Raw genomic sequence first — 11906 nt, 5'->3', positions numbered from 1 at the left:
CTTTCTAGAGGGTCTTCCCTAACTCTAAAGACCATAAAAATCATAGCTTTCCAGTCATGCATGTCCAATGCATGACTTGGACACTAAGTAGGTCAATAAGAAGATAGTGGGTTCAAGACTCATGCTTGGAGTCTAAACCAACACCAAACTTCATATATGAACTCATACTAAAAGGAAACACCTCAATGATCCATGAAGTTACTAAATTATAGATCCCATGCATGCTACCCAACCCATCCATGAAAAAGGAAAACATAAATCTTAGATCTAGAATGAATTATAGATAAACACAATAGCTTTATGACTTACAAAGGTCCAAAAGCACTGCAAGATGATGTGGTAGGAGCTTCATTGCCAAAAGGATGCATCCAAGGACTCTTCTTATTCTTTATACAGCCAAAAATCACCAAATGATCTCTTTAAGGTCACCAATGTAAGCTAAGAACGTTTTGGGCATGAAGGAGGTGATGAAGGCTGAGGGTATGCAAGCCCTAGCCCCCACTTCATTTAAATAGAGAGCAAAACACGAGATTAGGGTTAGCCAGATCTCACAAGGTGAAAACCTATGTGTGACTTCGTGAGCCTTAAAAATGGCCACCCGTCTCCGTCGAATGTCACGTCGTGAGACGTTATCTCTCACGTTGTGCCCCTCTTAAATTTTGGGTTTTTCATTCTTAATTAATTCAAATGTTGAAAGATCAAGTACTTGCAACAGATGTTACAGATGATCTTTTGATGAAATGGAATGAGTGGATTTTATCTTTTAAAATAAAAAATTTTCTATGAGATTTCGAGTCCTATATATGGCTTCATTTTCACTTCTTTTCAACACACTTTTCTCTCCAGAACTCATTCCCACACCTTCGAGATCTGATCTTTTGAGTTTTTGATCATCTTAGTGAGGTAATGCAATGACGAAAGGCCCGACAAAAGAAGTATTCAACTTCAAAGTTCTCTCAGCGAAGTTTTCGAGTTTTTCTCTAGAAAAACTGTAAGTTGAGTTGCACATTCTCTGCTTTTAAGTGTAACTTATATTTATGTTCACCAGACCTTCAGTCTATCAGGACTACTTTCAGAACCTTCAGCATGTCTGGTTCGCCCTACTGGGCCTTCAGCCTGTCTGGACCGTTCTCTGGGCCTTCGGCCTAACTGATATGCCCCAATGGGCCTACAGTCTATCCGGGCCCCCTGGGTATGTTGGCCTATAACACAAAGCATCCGGGCCCCCTGGGTATGTTGGCCTATAACACAAAGCAGGTCCGCCTCAACCCACCCCCAAATATACAATCAACACATAGATAACAATGCTAGCATGTATAAAAAGTCAAACCGATCTAACATATCACTAATCATAACATCACCCTATATACCAGGATACCGACCTAACAGGTCACTAAACATAGCATCATCCTATATGCCAGGATACCGACCTAACATGTCACTAAGCATATCATTATGTGATAACCAGGATAATAATCCAAAAAGAAGGGTTGGCATTGGTGCCTTCGACCATGTCAGTATGGTGAGGAAACTCACCTCACAATGTCGATCAAAACTAAAATATCAAACTCCCAAAAAACGGATCCAAACACCAACCCCTACAATCACCATTGATCCAATTCTATAAATTCCCAAATTACCAAAATACCCTCAGAAGTCAAATTGGTCAACCCTTGGTCAAAGTCAAAGTCAACGGTAAAGGTCAACAGTCCATGTTGACCCAACTCGTCGAGTTCCTTCAGAACTCAGAAAATCGCGAAAACCCTAGTCAACTCGCCGAGTTACCAAGTAACTCATCGAGTGCATGCATTATGTAGAATATCGGGAAAAACCTTGACCAACTAGTTGAGTCATCTCCTTAACTTGCTGAGCTCATGTTGAATCCAGAAAGCGGGAAGCCCACATCCAACTCGTTGAGTTGGCTATGCAACTCGTTGAGTTCCTTCTGTCCTTTTCTTATTTAGACGCTTTTAAGCAAAACCAAGGCTCCAAACTATAGATCTAGTCTCCTAGGGTGTAGTTATAACGTAAAGTTGCTAACTTTACGTGCACACAAGGATTCAAGAAGCTAAAACACTCAAAAATAGCCTTAGGAAGAGGTTTAGGACATGGAAAAGGGCTAGGGCTAGATAGTCAAGAACTTTATGTTCATGAGGGCCTAGAGGAGTCCAGATCTGAGACCACATTCTCATGACAAGATCAAACCAGAGAATGACCCCCTTTTTGCACCAAAAATGCCCATATACTAACATAAGAAAAGATCTAAGAAATGGAAAGCCAAGGTAAAGACTTTTTACCTTCAACTGGATGCCAACACGATGTAGATACTGGATCTATAAGCTTCTTCTCGTTCCAAGCCTCTTCAAGAAATGCACCAAATACACACTTTTAGCCTCACACACACTCAAAATAGGGTTAGGTAGATTAGGGTTTGCTTCTAAATGTGAAAAGTGGCAAGGGTGGCTTAGGGAAAGGAATTAAGGTACTTTAAATAGAGTGCAAACCCTAAAAATTAGGGTTTTCATGCACAACCTCTACTCGTCGAGTTGGGGTCCTCCAACTCGTCGAGTAGGTTCCATAAACCACGCATCCCTGATCAGTCTCTACACGACGAGTTAGGACAGCCAACTCGTGGAGTAGGTCTGTAATTATGAATATAAAAGCTTTAAAATTTAGACCTGGGGGTCGGGGAGTTACAATTCTCCCCACTTGCACTAGACTTCGTCCTCGAAGTCTGCTGCAGCAAACAGATCCGGGTAATGCTCTCGTGTCTCGGCCTCCGGCTCCCAAGTCCATTTAGATCCCTTCGATGCTCCCATTATACCTTTACCAAAGGTACCTCCTTGTTCTGTAGAACCTTCACTTTCCTCTCCATAATGGCCACTGGCCTCTCCACATAATTCAGGCGCTCATCGACCTGAATGTCATCTGATGACACCACCGCCTCCTCATCTAGTATGCACTTCTGCAATTACGAGACATGAAAAGTGTTGTGAATCTAACTGGTCTCCTCCGAGAAATCCAGTCTATATGCCACCTTGCCAACCTTGGCAAAAACCCTAAAGGGTCCAATATATCGGGGACCCAACTTCCCCCTCTTTCTGAAGCGAATCACTCCCTTCCAGGGTGAGACCTTCAATAATACCATGTCGCCAACCTGAAACTCCAACTCAAATCGGTGTCGGTCTGTGTAACTCTTCTGCCAAATCTGAGCATTCTATAGCCGATGTTTGGTATGTTGGATCCTCTCGGTAGTCTACAGGACTACCTCGGTCCATCACATCACCTTGTGACCAATCTCACCCCAATAGACAGGTCGGGTGCATGCATTATCCAGAATATCGAGAAAAACCTTAACCAACTCGTTGAGTCATCTCCTTAACTCGCCGAGCTCATGTAGAATCTAGAAATCGGGAAGCCCACATCCGACTCGTCAAGTTGGCTATGCAACTCGTTGAGTTCCTTCTGTCCTTTTCTTATTCAGACGCTTTTAAGCGAAACCAAGGCTCCAAACTGTAGATATAGGCTCCTAGGGTGTAGTTATCACGTAATGTTGCTAACTTTACGTGCATGCAAGGCTTCAAGAAGCTAAAACACTCAAAAATAGCCTTAGGAAGAGGTTTAGGACATGGAAAAGGGCTAGGGCTAGATAAAGTCAAGAACTTTATGTTCATGAGGGCCTAAAGGAGTCCATATCTGAGACCACGTTCTCATGACAAGCTCAAACCCGAGAATGACCCCCCCTTTTGCACCAAAAATGCCCATACACTAACATAAGAAGAGATCTAAGAAATGGAAAGCCAAGGTAAAGACTTTTTACTATCAACTTGATGCCAACACGATGTAGATACTGGATCTACAAGCTTATTCGCGTTCCAAGCCTCTAAATCTTGAAGCCTCTTCAAGAAATGCACCAAACACCCAATTTTAGCCTCACACACACACTCAAAATAGGGTTAGGTCAGTTAGGGTTTGCCTTTGGACGTTAAAAGTGGCAAGGGTGGCTGGGGGAAAGGACTGGAGATCCTTTAAATAGGGTGCAAACCCTAAAAATTAGGGTTTTCATGCACAGCTTCTACTCGTCGAGTTGGGGTCCTCCAACTCGTCGAGTAGGTTCCATAAACCACGCGGCCTGATCCATCTCTACACGACGAGTTGGGGCAGCCAACTCGTCGAGTGGGTCTATAATTATGAATATAAAAGCTTTAAAATTTATACCTGGAAGTCGGCATGTTACATGATAGAACTTAGCGCTCCTTGGGATTAATGAGGAATCTTAGATATTGTTATAATAGTCTCGCATAAAATAAACGATGAATGAAACGTAGTAATATTCGTATTTAGATCGTTTAAAAGGGAAAAACAGAAATTAGGCGAAGAGTTAACCTACTCGAAAGTCTTCCACCTTTAATCCGGTGAGTGTGTAGCTACTTTCATGACTTCCAATCTTAATAAAAGTATATGTTACTTAGAATATTTAATGTATATTGAATGCTTACTATTTGTATTGTGTGTTATAGTATTGCATGAACAAGAAATATTGAAAGTTGATTACATGTATTATAGTATGTTCTAGTTATAAACTAAGACTTGTAAATAATGTTTAATTCAAAGTAAGTTGAATAAGTTAGTAGTATTATAGTGAGGTGTGTGTATGATAAAAACGAAGAGTAGAGCTCTGTTCTTTGACAATATTATGTGTCAAGGTATGGGTTATGCACCAGAGTACTGCACTATTATTCCTTTAGACAACCATAAATTGTAGGTTTATATCAGGCAACCGATAAGGTATGTCTGTTCATCTAGCGAAGTAAAATGACAACCATTGACTATTCTAGGTAGTCTTGTTGAACATTGTTAGGTGTTCATTCTTGTAGGTGTTTTATACTCTATTCCCTAACATGGTTGCCTTAATGGATTTATACTTGCCAAGGAACCCCTAAAGTTGTGTAGTCTAATCATTGCTTACAGTGATCTATCAGGTTAGATCTTAAGGGATCATTGTTATAAGATCAATGTGTGAGAATTTACGGGTTGGGTAACTATGGGTATAATATCTTACAAATATCTATGTTGTAATATATGTCTATGTTGTTTGGTAATAGTTGGTTTTAAAGGATTATTATTTATGGATTATTATCATAATAATAGTGTGGGATTGAAAACATTATGTATCTCACCAGGTTCCCAAACCTGACCCACTCAAATTATATGCATCACAAGTAGCGATAATAAGGTTGTTTGAACTTGATTAGGTTGTCAAGTGAATATGAGACAACCTTCAATAGTATCCAGGACTAATGTGTCTTTACGTTGTAACTTATGCTGTGTATTGATTATAACATTATTAGGGTTTTTGGTATTTTGAAACAACATTTGTACTCAAAATGTTTTAATAAACCGAGACTTTCCAAAATGAAGACAACATGGTTTTAAAGGCATAAAGAACAAGTTTTATTTGGCTTTGAAAAATAAAGGATGTCATATCCATGATACAACGTAAGTTTCATACCTTATAAATAACATTAGTCTACGTTGTATATGGGGGAAACCATAATCCCTTTACTTTGATGCTCAGTCATTCCCTCTTTCTTACAAAATATTGACTTTACCATCAGAGTGTTTTCTCAAGTCCTGACTTGATATAATTTCAGTGAATAATGAAGTCGAGATCGGACGTTCCAGGTATACTTTGTGAATTCAGATACTCATCAAGGTCGTCGAAACATTAGTCAGGTAGCTTTTTGAACAACTATATTTTAAGCTACAAGAGTATTTGACAAGACTAATGTGTTTATTTATTGTCTTTACTAAAAAATATATATTTTATTGGAAATTAGAAGAATTTCGTTGAATTTCGTTTGAAACAAATTGGTATAGTTTTAGTCCTTTTACAAGTAGTCCCATGGTACAAACTACAAACATAAGGTACAACACAACATGATAACAATATATTTTAATGTCCACGTAAACCCTTCAACCTCAAGTCTTTTATGAATGGTCATAAGGTTGAGTGTAGAATGTAGATGACGATAATGTGGTATATATCTTCTCAATGAGAGAAATAAAAAGCTTTGACTATTGTGTCTTTTATCCACTAGGTTATAAAAAATAGAAATACTATAGCATTATTTATTGATACCAATATTAATGATGTATATAAATGTTAATTAATTGCTAGAAATGCAGATGAGAAACTTGACATGCTAGATAAAATATATGCATTTCAAGTTTAAACATAGCAAACGTTAACGGTAAAAGTATGGATGTCAAAAAATTTTGTAGCCAATATGTGATATTTGTTTAAAAATATTGGGGATGGACATGGTTATTCCACTTTGATTTCAATGGTGGGGTCGTATATTGATAATCAATCTTCCGACACCCCTATGAGGGTCTCCCGCCTTTTTTTTTTTTTTTTTTTTTTTAAATTTACAAAATATTTCTAAATATCTTCTATATCTTATAGAAAGTCTTGAACCTATAACATCTCATACCGTAGAGTTATTCTTTATGGTTAGACCTATTAATATATTATATATATAATAATTATATAGATATACTAAATAATAGCATGATTTTGAGCTACCAAAATTTAACAAAAAAAGAATTTTTTTAGTTGTTAGTATAATATTTTTGAGATGTTATAAAATTTTTGTTTTTTAACATGTAATAAATGACTATTGTTTATCTAAAAAATATCTTTTTTAGCAAAAAAAAAAACATTAGCTTCAATTAGTCCAAAAAAAAAGACAACCTAAAATCAAAGGCGAGAGCGGGGATAGAAAGGTTGATGATTTCGAAAACAAATACGGATACGAGGAACCTTGAGAAAATTCTCGGGATAACGACGATGACCGTCCAATTTGACCTCATTGAAATATAAATAAAATGTCAATGGTCGCAATATGTTTGGAGATAACAAAAGTGAGTAGTCAAAATATATTTAAAATATTGACTAATTTAAGAACCGAGTCCATATAATTTTTTATAAAAATGATGTAAAGGTAAAAGAGTGATAGGAAATGGATACAAAGAAAAGATTAGAACTGTCAATAATATTTATAAATGAAGTTGGAACTTGTTGATGATTACATTTTTTTGGTGGCGATAATAATTATTTAATTTATGATTTCATATGATTTATTTTAAAAGAAAAAATATATTTATTCTTTTATACGTGCTATGATCTATCATTTTTGTTTCTGTTTGGGGTTGAATTTTGGTGTGATTACGATCAAACAAAAAATCTCTATAAAATAAATACGATCATGAAAATTTGTTAAAATTTGAAAAAACAAATTCCCTTTGGTGGGCCCCATTAGGGCAAATGCTCTTCAGTGGGCCCTCATTAAAAAAATCTGAAAAAAAAAATTTAAAAATTTAATTATCTACAAAATGAGCATTGTTATGAAAATTTGATTTTTTTTTTAATTTTAAAAACAAATCAGAAAAAAAATCTCTAAAAATCATAAAAATTTAAGATACTTCGACTCAATACTTTGTAAAAAGAATTTTTCAAAAATAAAATTTTGAAGTATTTATTTTTAATTTTAAACGATATTAGTTTTTTTAAATGTTAAATATAATATGATTCAAATTTTTTTTATTCAACTTGTTTATGATGCTTAATTTGTTATGATCTAAATATTTAGACTCAAATAATTTATAATCCTTACTTATATCTTTTATGATTAAAAATTAAATTATTCAAAATAAATAATAATCCATAGTTTTTTTTTTGAACAAAAACTATATTTAATTAAATATATTATTGATCCAAAATCATATGATTCAAAAATGATTTAATTCAAAATACCATGATTCAAAATAATTTAATTTAAAATTTTATGATCAAAAAATAATATAATTCAAAAAGAGTATGAACGGAAAATATTATAATCTTTAATACTCTTTTTATTTAAAATTTTATAATTGTTAAACATTAAAAACTCTAACAGTTATTTAGTTAAAAAAAACAAAAAACAAAATAAGGAAAAACACTAGTACCTTCAAGTATGTAATATCGATATTAAAAAAACGAAAAAAAATAAAAATAAAAAACAAAAATAGTAATAAAATCCACTTAAATGACGTTCCATCGACGTTCGCCACACATGATAAATGCTCGAGTCAGTACTAGTTACCACGGATGTGAGTCACATGCGAACGCACCACAACCAAGTATTAGGGTTTAACGTTTGTGCCCTTGACGAAATGGTTAGTGGAGAATTATCATCGCGGTCCTCACCGAAACGAGACTCTTTATCTCTCTCTCTCTCTCTCTCTCTCTCTCTCTCTCTCTCTCTCTCTATATATATATATATATATATATATATATATATATATATATATATATATATATATATATATATATATATATATGAGATTCAATAGATAACTATTATTAATAAGAAATCAATCGTGACCGTCAAAAATCATAATGATCAACAGCTAAAGGATTGGATTTATATTTGTATATTAGACGTACATACGTCGGATTATACCAGAAAACCTACCTCTTTACCAAAAACTCACATCTTTTTTTTTCGTTTAAATTTTTTTTAAGCCATGTTTTTATATAGAAAAAACGAATATACCGTTGTTCACGATTTTCAACATGTTTCCATAGAGATCATTGTTGATATATAAAATTTTTTTTTTTTTTTCGAGAATCACTCACTTCGTTTTGTTGTTTTTTTTTTCAATATTTAAGTTTATTTTTATCCAAAAAAGCTAGTTATACTAAAAATCTCAATTTTTTTCCTCTATTGGTAAACCTTAATATCGATTTGAAAAAACTCGATCAGTTCAGGTCATACTGTCAATCTAAACTGTAAATATTTCAAGTTTAACATTCACAATATGAATCTGACTTACTATTTCAACTCTTTGATCATTTACAAATTAATTGAAATTTACACATGAATCGAAATTTATTTTCATCTAATTTTTATAATATTTTAACATTTTAATTACTCTTAAATCAGTTTTGTAAAATCAATAATTGAATTTATTCACATTGTGAATCTGAACTGTATATATATATTTTAGTTTTCAGAATACACAATGTGAATGTAACTTATTATTATTCACACTGTGAATCTAAGCAAATTCACAATGTGAAATTGAATTGAAATTACGATTTTTTTTAAACATCAATATAAATTTATGTTTAAAGAGTACCAAAAAATATGAATTTAGATATTTTTATTAATTTTTTTAATAAAAAATAGACCTTAAATTTTCAAAAAACAAAAAAAAAATGAAGTGGGGGGGTTTTTTGAAAAAAAAATCATTTTTCATATATCAATATAGATTTCTATGGAAAGATAATGAAAAATCATGAACAACGGTATATTCGATTTTTTTCGTTAAAAACACGAACTAAAGAAAATGAAGTGAGTTTTGTTATAATCTGATGCATATGCGTCTATTTTAAAAGTTTACAACCCTTCTTTTTACCGTTGATCGTTTTAAATACCGACGTTTTGAATTGATTAATTGGTTCCTCAATTAATTATGGTTCTCTATTGAATATATATATATATATATATATATATATATATATATATATATATATATATATATACACACACACACACACATACGCACACATATAGGGATGTTATCGGACCGGAATCAGACCAAATCGATCTCAAACCCAAATAACCCGAAAACCGAATAAAGGTAATTGCATGAACCAAAAAACGAACCTATTAACTAATACGGGTTCAGTTCGGTTTCGGTATTAATCAGTTCGGTTCGGTTATTATCCGAATAACCCGAATAATATGTACAAGATGATTAAAGACCTAATATAACCGAAAAAAACTAAATAAGTCGTATCATGATTCTATAACCCGAATAATAGAACTATAATGTATTTTTTATACATAAAATAAAACATTCAAAGACTAAGATAATACAATAACACATTGAGAGAATAACATTTACATAGTAGATTAACATAATGAGACTTAATTTCTTACTTGAGTTTCTTAAGTTGGAACCCAATTTTCCATGACCAGACAAAGTAGGAATTCGAGAATCCTTAAAGACAAAAAGAATGATCGATTTTTTGAAAGTCTGAAACATGAGGAAGGATCGAAAAGAATGATTTCGAGTTTGGAAATAGTTGAGAAGATTGATCGATTTTGAAACGACGAGAAAGAGAGTAGTGTTTCTTTTTCTATTATGAATGACGAAAACAAAAATGTGAATCATGATTTTGATTTCTGTCGGTTAGAGAAATAGGACAAGGAATGCGTATTCGTGTCAAGTATTTAGAACTGAATAAACTCTTATTTGAGTAATCCAGACCGAATAACCCGCGAACCAAATAAGCATAATATAGATACCCGAAACCCGAATTGAATTGTTTATTCAGACCTAATTCGGTTCGGACTATGATTCCGTTCGGGTTTCTAGGCCAAATTCTCATCCCTACACACATTGTATTATTAATTATTATGAACTAAGATATATAATAAATTAGTATGTGATGTGTCAATGGGGCCCATTTTGAAAGAGAGATGTTATTACGCTGATGTGGGTAAAAATTGCAAAATGATGTGGCACAACTGAAAGATTAGTGGCGTTGCACGGATGTTGATGATCTTATATATGCATTTTAATAACGTATACGTATTTTCTACAAGTTATAATTTATGTTGATTTTGATGTTTCAATAGTCGTATTAGATTTCATGTGGTCTTCACTAGTTGCTTCGTAACCATGCAAAAAATAGTAACGGCAAGCGGATACAAAGGAATATGTCGAGTATGGGCTTCAACGTACAAATTTGGCAGTATACAATATAAAGTTGTTACATTGCATAATATAGTTGTTAAAGCAAATACGTTGAATATAACAACAATATATATACTAGGATCCCTAAAATTTCGGATCAACAACAAATAGAGACAAATTAGGAATGTATATGACATATTAAAGAAAATATGTTGAATATAACAACAATATATATACTAGGATCCCTAAAATTTCGGATCAACAACAAATAGAGACATATTAGGAATGTATATGACATATTAAGGACGAATTAACAATGGATTATAACGGAAACGCAACAAATTAGAATTTTGGACCCCTTGACCATGGTCGGTCCTGAGGATTCAAATGCCCAGGACAAGCCAAAAAAAAGTTCTTAGGCCCTAACGTGTAACGAATTAAATTATATAATAATTTTTTTAAAACGACAATAAACTTTATAATAATAAACATAGCAAAATCATAGTTTGTGATGTCGATGTATCACAGGTGTTATTATGATACATGTATATATCTTTTGGGTATTGTATAGCTATGAGGCTAGTTGCACATGTAACCATATGATCCTTATATCTCAAGATTGCATTTGTTAGAAAATGAGGATTGAAGTGGTTTAAAATTACATTATTACCCGTGATGCATATAAGATTAGAGTAAAAGGACATCTCAAGGTATTATATCTTTCATTTTCTTAGAATAACCATTTCATTTTTAAGGTATAACATATAATTATCATGATGTTAAATATAGTACATCAATCTTCGAAGCTACTTATGTTTTGCATGATAGCATCTCATGGTTTATGAAAACCTAATATATACAACAATACAAAGAATTATCATATGGGACCCACAAAATAAAAATTATAAATGATAAATGGTACAACACATAAAATCTAGATATGAATATGAAACTAACAAAAAATAATACCCTCAATTGTGCATATTATTTTCTCTAAAATCAAGATTTTATGATACTTTATAGTTCATATGTTATCAAAATAACATTTTTCATAAAATTTATAACATTTCATCATTTAAAAACGCGTCAAGAATTCGAGAATTCGATATTCAATAATCTATCTTCCACCTACATATTTTGTTTCTTTTACTTCA

This window comes from Lactuca sativa, chromosome 4, assembly GCF_002870075.4.
Source record: "Lactuca sativa cultivar Salinas chromosome 4, Lsat_Salinas_v11, whole genome shotgun sequence".
NCBI lineage: Eukaryota > Viridiplantae > Streptophyta > Magnoliopsida > Asterales > Asteraceae > Lactuca > Lactuca sativa.
The sequence above is the reverse complement of the archived record's forward strand: the minus strand, read 5'-3'. Positions refer to the sequence as shown.